Genomic DNA, 22,992 nt, shown 5'->3' with positions numbered 1-22,992 from the left:
CTATGCCCCAGGGTAGCCGCGCCCGCAACCTCCCCAGTGTTATAAACCAGCGCGGCCGGGGGTGCCGAATCCCCGCCGCGCATGACCCCTGTAGCAGCGCCGGAGCCAGCCGCCTCACACCCGCTGATCGCGGGAGAGAAGCGGCCAGCCGGCGCTGCAGCCCCAGCCACCTTCGCGGCCGGGGTTGACGAGTCCCCGGCGCGAGGAAGCAAGGGTCCTGCGCTGGCGGCCGCCGTGCCCGACCCGCTAGTAGCGGGACGCACGGAGCCGCCAGGCGCTGCATCGGGGGCAGAGACGGGAGGCGCTGACGGAACGAGCACCGTCGCGCCTCCCACCCCGTAGCTGGGAGCCTGACGAGAGGGAACAGCAGCAGGGCGGCGGAGGCGCACAGCACCCGATGCGGGAGCAGCATCCGCCAGCCTTAGGGGACGGGGTGCCGAGCGCTTAGGCCTGGGCATAATGCAGGGTGGGGAGGCACACTGGGCAATACAACAAAGGAGAAAAGCAGCAGTATAAGATAAGCAGATAAGCAGCAGTATAGAAAAAAGGAAAGGCTGGGGAAAGATAGTAATATAAGAGAAGAAGATAAAGGGGAAATTAGGAATGAGGCAGAAACTTGAAAGAAATAAAGAGATAGGCAGACAACAATCAGCCTTCACTTATCCTTCCAGGCTTCCAGACGACAAGAGGAAGCACTCTGGAAGTTTCTACCTTACATGTACTAAACACCTCCCCTACACTCACCGATAGGCTGGCCCTATCCAATTATCACTCACTCAAAACTCTGATCTGCCTAGCAACAATTGACCTTCTTTAACCAATCACAAAATTACCAGCCTCTTATATAGATATCGTGCCCAGTCAGGCACTCTCCTTATCTAGCTCCCCAAATCAACACAGACTGTGGAAACTTCACACTGGACTTCAAGCATCTTGGATTATGTGCATCTCCATTCTTTCTCCATACTCTGGAACCTTGGTTTCCAAATGAGATGCAAAATTTGCTCTCATCAGAAAAGAGGACTTTGGACCACTGAGCTACAGACCAGTTCTTTTTTTCTTGTCTGGGATAAAGAAAAAAGAGAATCTATGGGGCATTGCCAAGAGAAAGATGAGAGGCATGAGACCGAACAATGCAGAAAAGCTGAAGACTGCTATTGAAGCATCTTAGTCTTCCTCAGCAGTGCCACAGGCTGACAGAATCCATGCCATGCCGCATTGAGGCAGTAATTTATGCAAAAGGGGCCAAAACCAAGTACTGAGTACATATGCATGATTATACTTTTCAGAGGGCCGACATTTCGGTATTTAAACTCCTTTTCTTATTGATTCTATGTAATATTCAAATTTTCTGAGATTTTGGATTTTGGGTTTTCTTAAGCTGTAAGGCACAATCATCAAAATGATAACAAATAAGGGCTTTACATATCTCACTTTACATATAATGAGTCTATCAGGGGCGCCAGAACGCATTGTTGTTGGGGGGGGGGGATATATAAAAATACATTTTGGCGCTCCCCACCATGATTATCCACCCCCACCCCACCCTTCGCGGGAGCACTTAACCCCGAGATCACCATGGAGAATCTGATTCCAAACTCTGGCGCGGCAGTGTGCTGCCCCGTGTCCTCCTATCCTAGCCGGCTTTCAGATGCATTACTGGGAGGAGGCGTGGCCATGCTGAGCCTGCTGGGACATCCCCGCCTCCTCCCAGTAATGCCTTTGTGAAGAGCCCGCTGGACAGGACACGGGGCAGCACGCTGCGGCGCCAGAGTATTGAAGTCACAGTCTCTGCGGTGATCTGGGGGTAAGCGCTCCCCCTCCCCACGCCTGCGCTTCTGTCATGTTTGTGGGGGCCATGCTACCCCCTTGCCCCCTCCCCCATTCCGATGCCTATGGAGTCTATATAATATATTAGTTTCACCTTTTAGGTTGAATTACTGAAATAAACGAACTTTTGCACGATATTCTTATTTTCTGAGTTTCACCTGTATCTCCTCTACAGTATTTTATTTTTACTGTTTATTTAGCTATACAAAACAGTACAAAGTAACATAGAAGTTAGATTCTGCATGATGTAATGCTCTATTTGTACAAGTGTGGCCCCTTAGCATTTACAGTTGTGCACACACAGACATCTCGCTGTGTATATTTAGGTGGACTGTCTGTCAATGTCAGGTCTGTACCCCCAGCAGAGCACTGCTGCAGTAAATTATACTAAGTGCTAAGATATAGCGCCAGAGCTGGCAGTCTACCAGCAAAGCCTTGTACACAAGACATATTACTACAGTGTGTGCTGTGCTGACTGTATATAAATAGGAGATTTCTGACAGGGAACAATACTTCTTTGAGAATTTTTCATGGAATGATAGAAAAAAAAAAAACTTCCAAGAAAAGTGATGAAGGATGGTGTAATGCAGGGGCGGCCAGACTTTTGGAGTCGGTGATCTACTGTGAAAGCTAAAAAGCTTTTGTGATCTACCTAGGAGGAATAATAGCGCACGCCTTAGGCGCGCGCGCAAAAAGGGGTGTGGCATAACAAAAAGTGGGTGTGGTATAACTAAAAAAAGGGACGTAGCCTTGCTGCGCAGAGTGTAATGACTGCCTCACACGAAATAACACATTGGCCCCCACAGGTAAAAACCTCAAACACATGCCCCCACAGTGCCAGATACACATGCCCCCACAGTGCCATGTGCCCACAGTGCCAGATATGCCCCCACAGTGCCAGATACAGATATGCCCCCACAGTGCCATGTGCCCACAGTGCCAGATATGCCCCCACAGTGCCAGATATGCCCCCACAGTGCCATGTGCCCGCAGAGCCAGATATGCCCCCAGTGCCACATATGACCCCACAGTGCCAGATATGCCCCCACTGAGCTATGTGCCCCCACAGTGCCAGATATGCCCCCATAGAAGAGCTCACCGTGCTGTGTGTGGAGAGCGCAGCGCGCGCTTCTCCTGTCTGCCGCTCTGCCTCCTCAGTCTGATCTCCGGCGGTGACGGCAGCGTGTATGGCTCAAATCAGGTGCCGGTCCGCGAGCTCTCATTGGCTAACGAACCGGCACCTGATTTGAGCTATACACTCGGCCGTCACTGCCGCAGACCAGACTGAGGAGGCAGAGCGGCAGGCAGGAGAGGCGCGGCTTCGGGTGGCAGGGCGGCGGATCTCGATCGACTGGTCGCATGTCCGCGATCGACCAGTCGATCGCGATCGACTGTTTGGCCACCCCTGGTGTAATGGTTAGCATTACTGCCCCACAGCACCGAGGTCATGGGTTCAAATCTCACCTGTTCGGAGTTTGTATATTCTCCCCGTGCTTGTGTGGGTTTCCTTTGGGCACTCCAGTGTCCCACAAAATATACTTGCAGGTTAATGGTTTGCCAACAAAAAAATAACCCTATTATGTAAGGAGTGTGGTATAGAAGATCTGCAGTGTCTAGGTAGACAGACATTAGGTCAACCCCATATGCATCAGGTCGACAGGGACAAAAGGTAGACAGGCAAAAGGTAGGCCAGTGGATAAAGTCGACAGGTACAAAAGGTCGACATGACAATGGTTGACACAAGCTTTTTTTTTTTTTTTTTTGGGAAGTTATTCTGTATGTTTCTTCACATGACCAGTCAGTCACAATGTGCACCCTCGCAAGCTCACTTCACTAGCCGCGCTTCAGGCAAGGTTATTATTCCCTATCGTAGCCCACGTGGATAGTATATCAAGCAAAAGTAAAAAACAAACAAACAAAAAAAAAAAACAACCATATCAGCCATGAAACAGGATACTAAGAAGAAGTTTGATTTTGTACACAGCATCTACGAGTATTTGATGTTTTGATGTATTGTTGTTGATCTTACATCCTGTTTTCTCTGTGTTTTACACGCTCTCTCTTACGATAAGTCTACTGTATTTTTTATTACTGACTGATAACTAATAAAAACTAATTAGCAAAAAACAAAAACAAACTTGTGTCTACCATTTGTGTGTCGACCTTTTTGTACCAGTCAACCTTTCATAATGCATGTCAACCTAGACACTGTCAACCTATCATTAGGACACCATGGGCCTAATTCTGAGTTGATCGCAGCAGCAAATTTGTTAGCAGTTGCAGTGGCGGATCCAGGGGGGGTGCACTCGGGCCCGTGCCCCCCCTGTCATTTGTGGCCTCCGTCCCCTCCCGGCGCCGCACAGGGAGATGACGGGCGCCCGCTGAGATTGTGTTACCAGCGGGCGCGCGTCTCCCTGCCAGCGGCAGCCAGGGGCAGGAGCTCAGTACTGAGCTTCGGCTTCCGGCGCTGTCACTGTGCGGCGTGCGCTATGGGAGAGACATCAGTCATGATGTCTCTCTCATAGTGCTGACTGAGGAGCGGACGCCAAGAGGAGGACTGCAGCGGTCTGGAAGCGGGAACGGGGCTCGGTAAGTATGATGTTTTTTTCTTCCTTAGTGCAGCAGGGGCATCTACTGGGGGAAAACTACGGGGGGACATTACTACTGGGGGGGCATCAACAAGGGGCATTACTACTGGGGGCAAACTACTGGGGGCATTATTACTGGGGGGCATCTACTGGGGGCATTACTACTGAGGGGTCATCTATTGGGGCATTACTACTGGGGGGTCATCTATTGGGGGCAGCTACTGGGGGACATTTTTACTGGGGGACATTATTACTGGGGGCATTACTACTGGGGGGTTATCTATTGGGGGGCAAACTCCTAGGAAGCATTACTACTGGGGGCAAACTACTGGAGGACATTATTACTGGGGGACATTATTACTGGGTGGCATCTACTGGGGGCAAACTACTGGGGGACATTATTACTGGGGGCCAACTACAAAGGGGCTAACTACTGGGGGCATACTACAGGAGGGCATTACTACTGGCGGCATAACTACAGAGGCATTACTACTTGGGGGCTAAACTACAGGGGGGCATAACTACAGGGGCCAAACTACTGGGGGATAACTACAGGGGCCAAACTACTGGGGGCATTACTACTGGGGTCTAAACTACAAGGGGGGCATAACTACAGGGGCTAAACTACAATGGGGCAAACTACAGGGGGGCATTACTACTGGTGGCTAAACTACAAGCAGGCAAACTACTGGGGGCATTACCACTGGGAGGCTAAACTAAAGGGGTGGGGGTAAACTACTGGGGTCATAACTGCAGGGGCATTACCACTGGGGGCATAACTACTAGGGCGCTAAATGACTGGGGGCATTACTACAGGCAACATTACTACTGGGGGCAATACGGGCATTGCATAAGGGGCACCACTACTATGGGGTCTATATAAGGGGCACTACCACTGTGGGCACTACCAGTACAGTGGACATTGCATAATGAGCGCTACAACTGTGGGCATTGTATAAGAAGCGCCACCTCACATGCACCGAAGCCGCATGCAAATGTATTTGCCCCTTCCATGGTGCCCCCCCTATCATTTTCTTCTGGATCCGCCCCTGAGCAGTTGGGCAAAACCATGTGCACTGCAGGGGGGGCAGATATAACATTTGCAGAGAGAGTTAGATTTGGGTGGGGTGTATTCAAACTGAAATCTAAATTGAAGTGTAAAAATAAAGCAGCCAGCACAGAAACGCACCCTGCACAGAAACAATATAACCCACCCAAATCTAACTCTCTCTGCACGTTATATCTGCCCCCCCTGCTGTGCACATGGTTTTGCCCAACTGCTAACAAACTTGCTGCTGCGATCAACTCAGAATTACCCCCATGTGTAAGTGTGTGCATGAACATGTATTTAGGGCAGACTAGATTGGCCATGTGGGTCTTCTCTGCTGTCAAATTCTCTGTTTCTATGATTAAGGCTATCAGCAGGACATCAGGAGTGCAGTGGTTTCTACTAGATAACAGGCTAATTTCATACATCTTCATAAGAGTTACAGATATGGAAACATTTGTGTAAAATGAGGGGTTGAAAGCAAAGCAAATATGTATGGTCATTTAATAACTAAGCTCATTACTTTTAACAAAGGGAGTGTCCACTTTGCCCAAAAATGGGTTCAGTATGAGATCACGATGGATGGGATGCTGGAGGTCAGAATACAGACAGCGGCATCCCGTCCATCAGAATCCCGACAGCCCCCCAGAAAGTACCCTAACCCTCACCTGCCCCCTAACCTTCCCTTGTGGGTGCCTAAACTTGACCCTCCCTGGTGGTGCCTAACCCTAACCCTCCCTTCCCCGCTGCCTAATCCTAACCCTCCCTGCTTGGTGCCTAACCCTAACCCCTCCTCCCTGGTACCTAACCCTAACCTTTCCACCCCTGCACCCTAACCCCCCTTCTAATGCCTCAACCTGACCTCCTCCCCCCCACACAGCAGGATGCGAGTGCATCCTGCAGGAAGAACGATCGGGATTCCAGCTGTCAGTATTTTGATGCCAGGATCCTGACCCTCGCCGGTATTTGGACGTTGGGCTTATGTCACCAGACGGGATTCCAGCATCGGCATTTCGACCGCCGGAATCCTGTCCGGCGGCATTTTAACTGCATCCCCTAGAAAAATAAGAATTTACTTACCGATAATTCTATTTCTCGGAGTCCGTAGTGGATGCTGGGGTTCCTGAAAGGACCATGGGGAATAGCGGCTCCGCAGGAGACAGGGCACAAAAAGTAAAGCTTTTACAGGTCAGGTGGTGTGCACTGGCTCCTCCCCCTATGACCCTCCTCCAGACTCCAGTTAGGTACTGTGCCCGGACGAGCGTACACAATAAGGGAGGATTTTGAATCCCGGGTAAGACTCATACCAGCCACACCAATCACACCGTACAACTTGTGATCTAAACCCAGTTAACAGTATGATAACAGAGGAGCCTCTGAAAGATGGCTCCCTAAACAAAATAACCCGAAATAGTTAACAATAACTATGTACAAGTCTTGCAGATAATCCGCACTTGGGATGGGCGCCCAGCATCCACTACGGACTCCGAGAAATAGAATTATCGGTAAGTAAATTCTTATTTTCTCTATCGTCCTAAGTGGATGCTGGGGTTCCTGAAAGGACCATGGGGATTATACCAAAGCTCCCAAACGGGCGGGAGAGTGCGGATGACTCTGCAGCACCGAATGAGAGAACTCCAGGTCCTCTTTTGCCAGGGTATCAAATTTGTAAAATTTTACAAACGTGTTCTCCCCTGACCACGTAGCTGCTCGGCAGAGTTGTAATGCCGAGACCCCTCGGGCAGCCGCCCAGGATGAGCCCACCTTCCTTGTGGAATGGGCCTTAACAGAATTAGGCTGTGGTAGGCCTGCCACAGAATGTGCAAGTTGAATCGTGTTACAAATCCAACGAGCAATCGACTGCTTAGAAGCAGGTGCACCCAACTTGTTGGGTGCATACAGTATAAACAGCGAGTCAGATTTTCTGACTCCAGCCGTCCTTGAAATGTATATCTTTAAAGCTCTGACAACGTCCAACAACTTGGAGTCTTCCAAGTCGTTTGTAGCCGCAGGCACTACAATAGGCTGGTTCAGGTGAAACGCTGACACCACCTTCGGGAGAAAATGCGGACGCGTCCGCAGCTCTGCCCTATCTGAATGGAAAATTAAATAAGGACTTTTATAAGATAAAGCCGCCAGTTCTGATACTCTCCTGGCCGAAGCCAGGGCCAGTAACATAGTCACTTTCCATGTGAGATATTTCAAATCCACCTTCTTAAGTGGTTCAAACCAATGGGATTTGAGGAAATCTAAAACTACATTTAGATCCCACGGTGCCACCGGAGGCACCACAGGAGGCTGTATATGCAGTACTCCTTTGACAAAAGTCTGGACCTCAGGAACTGAGGCCAATTCTTTTTGGAAGAATATAGACAGGGCCGAAATTTGAACCTTAATAGATCCCAATTTGAGACCCATAGACAATCCTGATTGCAGGAAATGTAGGAAACGACCCAGTTGAAATTCCTCCGTCGGAGCATTCCGACCCTCGCACCATGCCACATATTTCCGCCAAATGCGGTGATAATGCTTTGCGGTGACTTCTTTCCTTGCCTTAATCAAGGTAGGAATGACTTCTTCAGGAATGCCTTTTTCTTTTAGAATCTGGCGTTCAACCGCCATGCCGTCAACGCAGCCGCGGTAAGTCTTGAAAAAGACAAGGACCCTGCTGAGGCAGGTCCCTTCTCAGAGGTAGAGGCCACGGATCGTCCGTGACCATCTCTTGAAGTTCCGGGTACCAAGTCCTTCTTGGCCAATCCGGAGCCACTAGTATCGTTCTTACTCCTCTTTGCCGTATAATCCTCAATACCTTTGGTATGAGAGGCAGAGGAGGAAACACATATACCGACTGGTACACCCAAGGTGTTACCAGCGCATCCACAGCTATTGCCTGCGGATCTCTTGACCTGGCGCAATACCTGTCCAGTTTTTTGTTGAGGCGAGACGCCATCATGTCCACCATTGGTTTTTCCCAACGGTTTATTATCATGAGGAAAACTTCTGAATGAAGTCCCCACTCTCCCGGGTGAAGATCGTGTCTGCTGAGGAAGTCTGCTTCCCAGTTGTCCACGCCCGGGATGAATACTGCTATCACGTGATTCTCCGCCCAGCGAAGGATCCTGGCAGCTTCTGCCATTGCACTCCTGCTTCTTGTGCCGCCCTGTCTGTTTACATGGGCGACTGCCGTGATGTTGTCCGACTGGATCAACACCGGTCTTCCTTGAAGCAGAGGTTCCGCCTGGTTTAGAGCATTGTAGATTGCTCTTAGTTCCAGAATGTTTATGTGAAGAGACTTTTCCAGGCTCGTCCACACTCCCTGGAAGTTTCTTCCCTGTGTGACTGCTCCCCAGCCTCTCAGGCTGGCGTCCGTGGTCACCAGGATCCAATCCTGTATGCCGAATCTGCGGCCCTCCAGTAGATGAGCCTCCTGCAACCACCACAGAAGAGATACCCTTGTCCTTGGAGACAGGGTTATCCGCTGATGCATCTGAAGATGCGATCCGGACCATTCGTCCAGCAAATCTCCCTGAAAATGGTTTGCGTGAGATCTGCCGAATGGAATCGCTTCGTAAGAAGCCACCATTTTTCCCAGGCCTCCTGTGCATTAATGCACTGATACTTGGCCTGGTTTTAGGAGGTTTCTGACTAGGTCGGATAACTCCCTGGCTTTCCCCTCCAGGAGAAATACCTTTTTCTGGACTATGCCCAGAATCATTCCTGGGAACAGCAGACATATCATCGGAAAAAACAGCTGCGATTTTTGGAATATTTAGAATCCACTCGTGCTATCGTAGAACTACTTTAGATAGTTCTTTTCCGACCTCCAACTGTTCTCTGGAACTTGCCCCTTTCAGGATATCGTCCAAGTAAGGGATAATTAAGATGCCCTTTTCTTTGAAGAGAGTCATCTTTTCGGCCATTACCTTGGTAAAGGCCCGGGGTGCCGTGGATAATTCAACGGCAACTTTTGAAACTGATATTGACAGTTCTGTATCACGAACCCGATGTACCCTTGTTGAGAAGGGCAAATTTGGACATGGAGGTAATCCTTGATGTCCAGGGACACCATATAGTCCCCTTCTTTCCGGTTCGCTATCACTGCTCTGAGTGACTCCATCTTGATTTGAACCTTTATGTAAGTGTTCAAAGATTTCAGATTTAGACTATGTCTCACCAAGCCGTCTGGCTTCAGTACCACCATATAGTGTGGAAGACTAATACCCTTTTCCTTGTTGTAGGAGGGGTACTTTGATTATCACCTGCTGGAAATACAGCTTGTGAATTTTTCCCAATACTGCCTCCCTGTTGGAGGGAGCCGTTGGTAACGCAGACTTCAGGAACCTGCGAGGAAAAGATGTCTCGACTCTCCAATCTGTACCCCTGGGATAATACTAGTACGATCCAGGGGTCAACTTGCGAGTGATCCCACTGCGCGTTGAGACTCTTGAGACTACACCCCCACCTAACCTGAGTCCGCTTACACGGCCCCAGCGTCATGCTGGGGACTTGGCAGACGCGGTGGAAGGCTTCCTTTCCTGGGAAGGAGCTGTCTGCTGCAGTCTACTTCCCTTTCCTCTATGTCTGGGCAGATATGACTGGCCTTTTGCCCGCTTGCCCTCATGGGAACGGAAGGATTGAGGCTGAAAAGACGGTGTCTGTTTCTGCTGAGATGTAACTTGGGGTAAAAAGGTTGGATTTCCAGCTGTTGCCGAGACCCCCAGGTCCGTTGGACCGACCCCAAATAACTCTTTCCCTTTATACGGCCATACTTCCATGTGTCGTATGGGATATGTATCACCTGACCACTGTCGTGTCCATGACATCTTCTGGGAGATATGGATCACGCACTTATTTTGATGCCAGAGTGCACATATCCCTCTGTGCATCTCGCATACATAAATATATAATGCATCCTATTAAATGCTCTATATCAATCAAATATTTTCAGTCAGGGAAACCGACCAAGCCAACCCAGCACTGCATCTCCAGGCTGATGGCGATCGCTGGTCGCAGTATAACCACCTTATGTGTGTATATACTTTTTAGGATATTTTTCCAGCTGCCTATCAGCTGGCTCCTTGAGGGCGGCCGTATCTGGAGACGGTAACGCCACTTGATAAGCGTGTGAGCGCCTTATTCATTTCCAACGCGCCCTAACTTCTGGCGGGAAAGGGTATAACGCCAATATTTGCTATCGGGGTAAACCCACGCATCATCACACACTTTATTTTATTTTATCTGATTCAGGAAAAACTACAGGTAGTTTTTTCACTCCCACATAATACCCTTTTTTGTGGTACTTGTAGTATCAGAAATATGTAACACCTCCTTCATTGCCCTTAACGTGTGGCCCTAATAAGGAATACGTTTGTTTATTCACCGTCGACACTGGATTCAGTGTCGGTGTCTGTGTCTGTGTCGACCGACTGAGGTAAATGGGCGTTATTAAAAACCCCTGACGGTGTTTCTGAGACGCCTGGACCGGTACTAATTGTTTGTCGGCCGTCTCATGTCGTCAACCGACCTTGCAGCGTGTTGACATTCTCACGTAATTCCCTAAATAAGCCATCCATACCGGTGTCGACTCCCTAGAGAGTGACATCACCATCATAGGCAATTGCTCCGCCTCCTCCAACATCGTCCTCATACATGTCGACACACACGTACCGACACACAGCACACACACCGGGAATGCTCTGACAGAGGACAGGACCCCACTAGCCCTTTGGAGAGACAGAGGGAGAGTTTGCCAGCACACACCAAAAAAACGCTATAATTACATAGGGACAACCTTATATAAGTGTTTCTCCCTTATAGCATCTTTAATATATTTATATCGCCAATTTAGTGCCCCCCCCTCTCTGTTTAAACCCTGTTTCTGTAGTGCAGTGCAGGGGAGAGCCTGGGAGCCTTCTCTTCAGCCTTTCTGTGAGAGAAAATGGCGCTGTGTGCTGAGGAGATAGGCCCCGCCCCTTTTTCGGCGGGCTCGTCTCCCGCTATTTATTGTATTTAGGCAGGGGTTAAATATCTCCATATAGCCTCTGGGGGCTATATGTGAGGTATTTTTAGCCTTATATAGGTTTACATTTGCCTCCCAGGGCGCCCCCCCCCAGCGCCCTGCACCCTCAGTGACTGCCGTGTGAAGTGTGCTGAGAGGAAAATGGCGCACAGCTGCAGTGCTGTGCGCTACCTTTAGAAGACTGCAGGAGTCTTCAGCCGCCGATTCTGGACCTCTTCTTGCTTCAGCATCTGCGAGGGGGCCGGCGGCGAGGCTCCGGTGACCATCCAGGCTGTACCTGTGATCGTCCCTCTGGAGCTTCATGTCCAGTAGCCAAGAAGCCAATCCATCCTGCACGCAGGTGAGTTCACTTCTTCTCCCCTCTGTCCCTCGTTGCAGTGATCCTGTTGCCAGCAGGAATCACTGTAAAATAAAAAACCTAAGCTAAACTTCTCTAAGCAGCTCTTTATGAGAGCCACCTAGAATTGCACCCTTCTCGGCCGGGCACAAAAATCTAACTGGAGTCTGGAGGAGGGTCATAGGGGGAGGAGCCAGTGCACACCACCTGACCTGTAAAAGCTTTACTTTTTGTGCCCTGTCTCCTGCGGAGCCGCTATTCCCCATGGTCCTTTCAGGAACCCCAGCATCCACTTAGGACGATAGAGAAATACCATTATTTCTCCGGCTGGGTCCACAGGTTATCCACAGGATAACAATGGGATATGATGGAGCAACAGCGGATTGGCACCAAACGATCACAAGCTTTCAGTCCTCCCAGGATGCAACGGGCTCGTCCATATATATCCCCGCCCACTGGCTCAGGCTAATCAGTTTTTTGTTTGGTGCGGCAGGAAGTCGGACCATGGTCACAGGGCTGCTGTGTTTGGCAGCCCTAAGCGTTTTTATTTTATTTTTATAGTCTTACTACATTGTTTTTTGAGTGATCTTTCCTAACAGCATCTTAAACGCATATTGGAAAGAGTCGCTCCAACAACTCTCCGCTGGGTAGCAACAACGCTTACCCACGGTACAAGTGCTGTCTCGACGGGCATCTGTGTCAGATATACTAGCAGGTCCAGCAGACGTTACAAGGCTGTGGCCGGAGCACGGGGAGAAGGTAAGGCATCGGTTCCACTTAGAAGGGGAATACGACACAGCCGCAGTGTTTGGGGGGAGACTACCAAACAGTAGCTGGCGCGCCGCCACCACGGGTGCTCCAGCGCTAGGCCTTAGGGATCATAAGCACCAGGATTAGTATGAGGCTGCGATCCCTAGGGTTGATGTCAGCGGTGGAGAGTCAGACGCTCTCCTGGTTGCCCCTCCCCCCAGTTCATGACCAGTTACCGTGCGTCTCCCGCCATGAACTGATTGCCTCACTTCCGTCTCAGATGCTACCATGAGGGAACTCGGTCGCAGCATAGGCCGCTGCGTCTGTATACACTAAGTTTACTGCTAAGAGGTCGCAGATGGGTGCGTCTGCATACACTGGCATTCACTGAGCGTCTGTGTCCACTAAAAAGTTACCGGAGCGGCAGTGTACACTAGTAGCATCTGGATCCACTCAGCATACGCAAACGTATTGATCGATCCTGGAAGTGGGGTGAGTCTCCCTGTATCCCACTCTACAGAGTAAGGGTTACACAGCACTAAGTTTCTATCTACTTTTGTTAGTATGAATAGTTAACTTTAGTGCCTATTGCATATGAGTCTGTGTACATTACTGTGGTTTTATTTGCTATGCATCTGAATACGTTAAAGATCTGTATAGAACAGAATTCAGTAATATACACTCCTACATACTTTGAGATGTGTTTGTAGTTGATAATATGCTCATATGACTAATATATAACACTAGGTGCTTCATCGCGCCCTACGGGCGCTCTTCACACCGTCGCAAGGGGCTACGCCCCCTTAACCCTTGCATGCCTTTCTGGGGTTCAATATTTGTATTATATGGAGTATTACCTGCATTCCTTTGTTAGTGGTTAAATATTGCACAATGAAAGGGCGTGCGATGGTGAAGGAGGCACAGCCCCTTGCGACGGCGTGAACAGTAGGGGGTCTGGAGGCGCCGTGGGTAGGGGAGGGGCAGGTACGGGTGGTGCAGCGGATGGGGAAGGGGGTCTGGAGGCGCTGCAGGTGGTGGAGGGGTAGGTGCGGGAGTGCCATGGGTGGGGGAGGGGTGGGTGAGGGGGGGGACCGCAGATGGAGGAGGGTGTCTGCAGATGCTGAGGGTGGAGGGGGCAGGTGTGGGGGAAGACATATATGGGGGGTGGATGGTGGAGGGGGTCTGGAGGTGCTGTGGGTGGTGGGGGAGTGGGAGCCACGGGTGATGTAGGGGTTCTGGAGGCACAGCGTGTGGGGGAGGGGTGGAGTGCCGCATGTGGTGGAGGGGAAGGTGCGGAGGTATGGTGCATTGAGGAGGGGTCTGGAGGCGCTGCGGGTACTGTACCTGCCAAAAAGGTAGTTGGAGGGCATGCAGTAACAGGGCCAGGACAGGAGTGACAGGGTCAGAACAGGGGTGACAGAGCCAGGATAGGGGTAACAGGGCCAGCATAGGGGTGAAAGGGCCATGATAAGGGTGACAGGGCAAGGCCAGGGGTGACAGGGACATGACAGAACACAGGGCATGGGAGAGATTGGTATTAGGGACAAAACAGTGGTGACAGACAGATGTGTCTTACCGGAGTCACTGCTGCTGGCTGCTGCTGTTCCACTCCAACCTGTTGGGATCTGCTGCTGGTGGAGACTTGGCATGGCTGACTCTCTCAGGCTGGAGTCCTGCTTCCTCTGCCCGTCAGCATCCCTCCCCCCCTCCTCAGTCACACTGCAGACCTCGCGCAGCTGCCGGGCACTGTGGTAAGGGGAGACTGGGAGTGACTGGTTAGCCCCCAGGAGACACTGCGACTGGAGGGAGGAGGGGGTCATAGCATGCACGTGGCGCGGACCTCGCGGCTGTTGGGCACTGTGGTAAAGGGAGACTGGGAGTGACTGGTTAGCTCCCAGGAGACGCTGCGGCTGGAGGGAGGAGGATGTCATAGGCATAGCATGCACGTGGCGCGGACCTCGCGGCTGCTGGGCACTGTGGTAAGGGGCGACTGGGAGTGACTGGTTAGCTGCCAGGAGACGCTGCGGTTGGAGGGAGGAGGGGGTCGGAGCCTGCAAGCAGCTCGGACTTCTGCAGCGCTACCCACTGGCTAAAGTACGGAACCTGCACAGCAGCAGGTGCCCCACAAAACTGCAGCTAAGAAGCGTGGAGTGTGCTAGAAAGTGATGCTCCTCCGCGCCAGAGAGCCCCTGCTGAGTATGCTGATGTGGGGGGTCAAGCACACAGTGAGCCGGTGCCCATCACACACCCCCATACCTCCCAACTGTCCCGGGGTTCCGGCAGCAGAGACGGATATAGGGGGGGGGGGCAGGGGGTACGTACCATGGGCCCCACAGTTTTAGGGGACCCCCCGGCTGGAGTAGCTCTGTCCCAGCTCAGAAGCTCCCCCGTCCTGCCAGTAACAGCGGCAGCATTGTGCTACAGTCAGCACACGCTGCTGCGTGTTGGCAGGTCTGTGGTGGTGCAGGGAGGCAGCAGTCTCCCTGCTTTCTTCTGCCTGTGCGGGTGTGTAGGGGGGAGCAACCACCCCCTCTGGATTTAGCCTTAGCTGAGGGGCCAAAATTCCATACAAAAAAAAAAATCCCGGAATTTGAATAAGGGGGCTTGGCCACGCGTCCCGCGATTAGGCCACGCCCCCAGCCCCACAGCAGACACAGCCATGTGATATGACTCCCCTGTCTCAAGTGCCCTGGGCCCCCCGGACTCATAATCAGCCCCTGGGGGCATGCCAGCAGCTCACAGAGCGCTGGGCATGACCCCTCACTGACGAAAACGGGGGGCCCTCCCGTGAAGCCACGCCCCCTTTTCATTGACCACGCCCCCTTTTCGCCGAGAGTGTGTGTGTGTGTGTGCCCTCCTTCTGCCTGAGGAAAGCTGGGAGGTATGCACCCCTGTCTGCCTGAGGAAAGCTGGGAGGTATGCACCCCTGCCTGTGCCATTCCCATACCATCTGCTTCTGCTCCTAGTCTCCTATAGATTTGCCCAGATCTGTGACTCATTTGACTAACTCCGCCCAGTGTTGTGACTCCACCCAGCGTTAGCAAATGAAGCACAAAGTCACAGATCTGGGCTATTATATAAGAGATGTGACTGACTGCTAGTGTGATTGCTGACTTAATATAAATGATTGTCGGTTGATTTTCTGATCCTTAATGCAGATGCATGGGTAGGGTCACACATGATATCACTTTAGGAAAAAGTGGTTACAGTCACAAATTGTGTAGTACACTGTGAGAGTGCTGATTATTTATCATGTTTAAGAGTGGCAAAGGTGACGAGGGTACACTTACAGTAACACCAACACTCATATATGTTGTTTTGCAAAAACTGTATTATCCTCTATGATCTGGTACAGGATGGTTTATGTGTAAAATGGTTTGCTGTTTAGCATAATACTTCCCTGATCTACATCAGGTATAGATAGACCCATTGGGGCGATGTATGTACGGACCTTGTCCAGTTTAGCTGAAAAGTTAATTCTTACACTATTAACCCATGCAGCTCATTACTTGCGGTATATCCCCAACAGCTTCTCCAATAAGACAAGCTGATGAACCGAAGGTAAATAAATTGACTTCACAGATTACACATGATAATCATCAGACGATGAAAGCTCTATAAACTCTACTTCAGCATACGAAGAACAGGTAAACGGTATCAGCTAAATGAATAAGCTGAATAAATTAGAGCAAAAAAGGCTAGTCTGTCAATAAAGGCAGCATAGCCTGGGGTAAAAATAAGGCACCTGTGTTTAAACGTCCTAAAGGGCCACTTCACGAGGGCAGAATTCAGGAAAAAGGTTTTGGCTTACACCCAATAAAATAGAATAAATGGGATTCCAATATCTTTTCCAGCTGGGGACAGTTTAAAATAAGGAAGTGCCTCCCAAAATAGATATGCATGTCATTGTTAGTGCAAAAATCTATATGGCCTCTGCCGTCAAAAGAGGAATGGTTTTCAAAAAAAGACCATATTCTCTTTGTCTGGGGCAGTCATAAGGTCAGCCATGACTTCACCTTGAAATCTACGGCTACACTACACTGGATAGGCCCAATCTCATTAGATCTTGGAAGCCAAGCAGTGTTGGGCCTGGTTAGTTCTTGGAGGGAGACCACCTTGAAATACCAGGTGCTGTAGGTAGATTGGGCTGAGGTACTGGAAGACAGATTTTCAGTGCCTGCAAGTGAGCAAGAATCTCACATAGCTCATATGGACACTAATGTTCTAGGCCATTAGCAATAACAATAGCTGTTCGCAGAGAAGTTTGGCTCACATACATGGAAAGCTGATTCAGAATCTAAGAAGGTTCTGGAAACTTTGCCGTGGCTGGATGTTTCTGTTGGGGAAGGCGGTAACAGTTATTCTGGAGTCAGAAACAGACTCCAAGAAGGTCACGTTTCCTTCCACATATAACCCCAAATTTAGGGGTCCGGTTTCAGCCTGGTCAGTCATAAAGGAACATAACAGCCCCAAGAGGGACAGTTTCCAAACCAGAAGGGGGCCGACTTCTTCAGTTTGCACAGATCTGGTAGTAGTTTACAAATAGATGCCTGGGTGCAAGAAGCGGTATCTCTAGGTTATTCTTTCCCTTCTAGAAGCATCCTTCTTGAAGGTTTTATGTTTCAGCCCGTCTCGGGTAGAGGTGTAGGCGAGGGATTTGCATGAAGCAGTTCAGAAATTGCTTTGGTTAGGAATAGTCATTCCGGTAACCCATGCACAATGGGGAGGTTTACTCCAACCTGGGTCCTTCTCCCCATTCTCAATCTCAAAAAGTCTAAACAGATAAATTTGGGTACCACGGTTCACATGGAGACATGGCACTCCATAGTTGGTGGGGAGCCAGTAGAATACATAGTATTCTTGGATAAGTCAGGAATCTTACCTTCAGACTCCTATAGCACTGTCCATTAGTGTTATCTCAGGGTTACTTACCCTTTGTGTTAGTCACAGCCCCAGAGTATTTACCAAAATGATTATGGCAGTTTATCTCCGCTAGCAGGGGATAAGAAAATTGCCATACCTTGACCACCTTTTTATTCTGGGACAAATACAGGAAAGGTTTCTGTGCCATTTACCACACACAATAACTTGTCTGCAGAGGCACGGGTGGTTCATAAATTGGCAAAATCATCTCTGGTTCCGTAACTATGGATAGCTCACGGTGGGGCTGTACTGAATTCGAGTCTGCAGAAAATAGTTACCTTGGAACAAGATATCCAAGGTGCAGTTAAGGACTCAGGAGTTGTTACACAGTCAATATCAATTCCACTCAAGACCTCTCCAGCATCTGTTTCCATCTACAGCCGCATCACACTGGATATGCCGAATCTCATTGATGTTGGAAGTTAAGCAGTGTTGTGCTTGGTTAAATCTCTGATAAGAGACCACCTGTCAATACCAGGGGGTATAGGTTGGCCAGATGGACAATAACCATCTACAGCCATACCACACTGGATATGCCCAATCTCACCTGATCTTGCAAGCTAAGCAGTGTTGGGCCTGGTAGGTACTTGGATGGGAGACCACCTGGGAACACTAGGTGCTGTCCGTATAATACAAACAAGTACGTGGTACTGGCAGAAAGGGTAAGAAAGTCAGTAGCCTGGGGGCTACAGACATTCCATCTAGGCCAGAGGACACCCCTTTTGGATATCAGGTTGGGAGATCCTGACAACATATGCCAGTTTTCAGGGCTGTGGGGGGCCATTGTCCGGAAGATTATGATTCCGGGGATTTTGGGCCACAGAAGAAAGTTGCCTGCTAATAAACCTGTTAGCACCTTGGGCCATATACTGGGTCCTGATTCAGGCACAGGACATTCCTAAAGGAAAACCGGTCCAGATCCGCAAGGACAAGGAAACGACAGTAGTGTACCTCAACCTTCAGAGAGGAACACACAGCTAAACAGCAAGGAAGGAGGTAAGTCACATACTAAAGTGTGCAGAACTCCATCTTCCAGCCTTGTCCACAGTGTTTGTTCCGGGAGTCCTAAACTGAAGAACAGATTTCTCAGTTGACACACCATTCACGTAAGCAAATTGGCTTTATACCCTAAAGTCGTTTCAGACTCGGTTAGACAAGTGTGGTTGGCCAGAGATATTTCTCATGGAGCCCCATCTGAACAACAAAGAGCCCATAATCGGGTCAGGAACAAAGGATCAGGGAGTGATCTTTGTGGACGTCTTTTTAATGGGAATTTCATTGCACTTATGTGTTTTCTCAAATCATCCTGCTACCCAGGATAGTGAGGAAAATACAACAAGGAGGCCAGGATTCTAATAGCTCCGGCTTGGCCCAGAAGGCAATGGTACGCAGATCCGTATAAAATGTTGAATGCCATTTCTGTTTCCTCTACGCCCAGATCTACTAATGCAGGGCCCTTGTTATCACAGATATCTGGATCGACTGTAGGCTCTTGAAGTCTATATCCTGAAATCCAGAGGATTCTCACAGATGCTCAGAGCAAGGGAAACTTCCTTGGCTCGTATTTATCACCAAATATAGCAAGCCCATATTCATTGGTGCAATGGAAAAGAAATGGACCCGAAATCTTTCAGAGTTTTCAGTGTTCTAGCATTCCTTCATGCAGGAATGGATAAAGGTTTAAGGGTGGCTTCCTTGAGAAGGCAAGTGCCAGCATTGACTGGATGGTTCCGAAAGAAAAATTGCCAAATTGCAGGATGTGCGCACTTTTTTCCAGGGAATGCTACACATTCAACCAGAGCCGGCCATAGGCATAGGCAAACTAGGCAATTGCCTAGGGCATTTGATATGCCTAGGGGCATCAGCAGCTTCTGCTGATTAAAATGATATGCGGCATGCCTATATTCTGTGTGTAGCATTTCATATGCAGATACAGCCACAGTCTCACACAGTATATAGGCATGCTGCATATCATTTTAAACAGCAGAAGTGGCTTGTGCACCCTAGCCACATAGCAAATTAGATGCATTTTCATAAAAAAAAGGTGCCCGACCTTAGCATTGAGGCAAGATTTATGAGGACACATCTGTATCCAAGCAGAGGCAGAGGTCACAGTGTTAGTGGCAGTGTGAGTGCTGTGTGCATGTGAGTGGATTGGTTGTGCAGTAGTGTTCGGAATATATGTAAGGAGCATTATTTGTGACATGTAAAAATGCATTAGTAATGTGCAACATATGTGTAAGGGGCACTATGTGTGTCATTATGTGTATAAGGGCATTAATAATGTGCGGCATATGTGTAACAGGGTACTACTGTGTGTGTGTCATTATGTGTATAGGGGCACTAATAATGTGCAGCAAATGTGTAGGGGGCACAATGTGTGTCATTATGTGTATAAGGGCATTAATAATGTGCTGCATATGTGTAAGGGACATTATGTGTAAAAGGGCATTATTAAAGGTTGTCATAATGTGTAAGGTGCATTATGTTTATAAGGACATTAATAATGTGTTGCATATGTGTAAGGGGCATTACTGTGTGGAATTATGTGTATAAATGCATTACTAATGTGTGGCATTATGTGTATAAGGTGCTCTACTATGTGGCGTTGCGTATAGAAAGGGCACTACTGTGTCGTCTAATGTGAATAAAGAGCAATCGGGTGTGGTGTAATGTGAATAAGGAGCAATTCAGTGTGATGCAATGTGAATAAGGGGCTCTACTGTGAGGAGTCATGTTTAAGGTAAAGTGATACTACTGTGGGATGTAATATGAATTATCGACACTATCGCATGATCAAAAGTGAATAAAGTTGCAGTACTGTGTGCTAGGGGGCACCAGCCATAATCTTGCCTAGGGCATCATATTGGTTAGGGCCGGCTCTGCATTCAACCTCCCTTTGTTCCTACTACAGTGCCTGGGGATTTAAGTCTAGTCCTCAAAGCCCTTCAAGTTGCTCTGTTTGAACCACTAAATAAAGTGGATTTTAATTGGTTGACAGCTAAAGTTCTCTTCCTGCTGAATATGGCATCAGCTAGAAGAGTGTCAGATTTAGGAGCACTGTCATGTTAATCTCTTTGTCTGATGTTTATCCAGATAAAATAGTTCTCAGAACTAGGTCTGGGTATCTTCCTAAGGTGGGGTCTAGATTCCACCTTAATGAAGAAATTATAGTCCCGTTTTTTTTAGGAATCGGGATTTTCTGCAGGAGATGCGTCGCTGGACGTAGTCCGGCCATTAAGGATCTACATGATTCATACCAGTGCCATCAGAAAGACAGATTCTCTCTTCATCCTCTACGGATTTCACAAGAGGGGACGGCCTGCTACTAAACAGACTCTAGCAAGATGACTCTGTGGAGCTAATCCTGAACTACATTGTCATGATGACTCATGAGTCATTCTCCTTCCAAGTAGTTCAGTAGTTCACTGATTCATACAGATCACTGATTATCTCTCCGACTCAATGACTCATACAGCCATAATGAGTCAGTACAGTGCCTCTAAGCTACCATGTGTGGCACTGCTGTCCTCGGCATATACATTGTATGGAGCTGATCCTGAACTGCATATAGCCATGATTCATTCCCCCAGTATATTAGGTAACAAGCTACACTCCCAATCAGCTAAAGACACAGGGGGTCATTCCGAGTTGGTCGTAGCTGTGCTAAATTTAGCACAGCTACGATCAGGAACACAGACATGCGGGGGGATGCCCAGCACAGGGCTAGCTCACCCCGCATGTCAGTCCCTGCCCCATCGCTGAAGTACAAAAGCATTGCCGCTTTTGTACTTCAGGAGTAGCTCCCGACCAGTGCAGCTTTTGCGCGCTGGCTGGGAGCTACTCGTCACTGCCCGGCTCGCATCGGCTACGTGTGACATCATGCAGACGCTGCGGCCCGCCCCACACGGTCCGGCCACGCCTGCGTTGGCCGGACTGCGCACACAAAATGGTGGCCAAACAACGCCGTGCCTCCCCCTCCTACTCAGCGACCGCCTCTGCCTGTCAATCAGGCAGAGGCGATCGCTAGGCAACGACAGTTCTGACCTGCAGCGAGCGTTCAGGTCAGAATGACCCCCACAGTGCGGAGTGCTGCATGCTATCCTGTAGGGTCTGATTACTGCACACAACACAAGACATAGCGGTTGCCCCTAGTAACCAATCAGCTTCTGTCACTTTATAGACTGTTGAAGATAAATGACAGAAGCTGATTGGTTACTTTGCAACATCTCCACTTTATCTCTCTCTAAGGTCTGTTACATTGGGGCAAAGGAACATTTTTTCATTTTAATTACTGTATTTTAAAAGCAGAAAAAAGTGACTTATTACATTACTCTGAATTTGGGTCTTTCACTTGCATATTATGAAGTAAAAATTAAGACCAACAATTGGATTAATATTGCAGAGATAAACATGTCCATATAAGGTTGATAAGTTATTGCTTTTCTTAAACATAAAAAAATCTGACATATTAAACTTATCTGATCATCTGAACAAGACTAAAACTCCCACAATGAGCTAGTATTAGACCTACTCTATGGGGGTCATTCCGAGTTGTTCGCTTGTTATTTTTTTCTCGCAACGGAGCGATTAGTCGCTAATGCGCATGCGCAATGTCCGCAGTGCGACTGCGCCAATAAATTTGCTATGCAGTTAGGTATTTTACTCACGGCATTACGAGGTTTTTTCTTCGTTCTGGTGATCGTAATGTGATTGACAGGAAGTGGGTGTTTCTGGGCGGAAACTGGCCGTTTTATGGGTGTGTGCGAAAAAACGCTAACGTTTCTGGGAAAAACGCGGGAGTGGCTGGAGAAACGGAGGAGTGTCTGGGCGAACGCTGGGTGTGTTTGTGACGTCAAACCAGGAACGAAACTGACTGAACTGATCGCAGATGCCGAGTAAGTGTGGAGCTACTCAGAAACTGCTAAGAAGTGTCTATTCGCAATTTTGCGAATCTTTCGTTCGCAATTTTGATAAGCTAAGATTCACTCCCAGTAGGCGGCGGCTTAGCGTGTGCAAAGCTGCTAAAAGCAGCTTGCGAGCGAACAACTCGGAATGAGGGCCTATGTGTAATAGTCTAGACTAGTTCTAAATCCATTCACTCCTTTCAGTCTCAGAGTCAGTGAGTGAAATGATGAACTAAATGAACTACATGAACTAATCTTCTGAACTAATATTTTCAGTGACCTAGATCATAATGAACTAATCACCAAAGGGAACTAGATTTTCCATCACTACCTGGTATACCTATATATAAGTGCTGTATCTGGTGTAATGGGCTCTACCTGGCATAATGTGTATAAGGTGCTCTACTTGGCGTAATATGTATAAAGTGCTCTTCCTGGTGTAATGTGTGTGTAATGGGCTTTACCTGGCGTAATGTGTATAAGGGATACTACTGAGTGGTGTGATGTGAATTGGTACTATTCTGTGGCCCTGCTCCTCTCCATGAAGCCACGCCCCTATAGTAAAAAAAAAAAAATTACACACGCCTTCG

General features: G+C 48.9%; 1 protein-coding gene and 2 pseudogenes across 1 annotated transcript in view; all 3 read left to right on the top strand.

Annotated features, from left to right (window-relative positions):
* Positions 1–22,992, top strand: part of LOC135055088 (placenta-specific protein 9-like) — a 145,928-nt gene that overhangs the window by 46,970 nt on the left and 75,966 nt on the right. The gene's annotated exons all lie outside the window — the stretch shown is intronic.
* On the top strand, positions 16,595–16,712 carry LOC134896777 (5S ribosomal RNA; annotated as a pseudogene).
* LOC134895484 (5S ribosomal RNA) lies at positions 18,005–18,123 on the top strand (annotated as a pseudogene).

The sequence above is a fragment of the Pseudophryne corroboree genome, chromosome 3 (genome assembly GCF_028390025.1).
Source record: "Pseudophryne corroboree isolate aPseCor3 chromosome 3, aPseCor3.hap2, whole genome shotgun sequence".
NCBI classification, from domain to species: domain Eukaryota; kingdom Metazoa; phylum Chordata; class Amphibia; order Anura; family Myobatrachidae; genus Pseudophryne; species Pseudophryne corroboree.
Note: the sequence above shows the minus strand (reverse complement) of the source record. Positions and strands in the feature narration are given on the sequence as shown.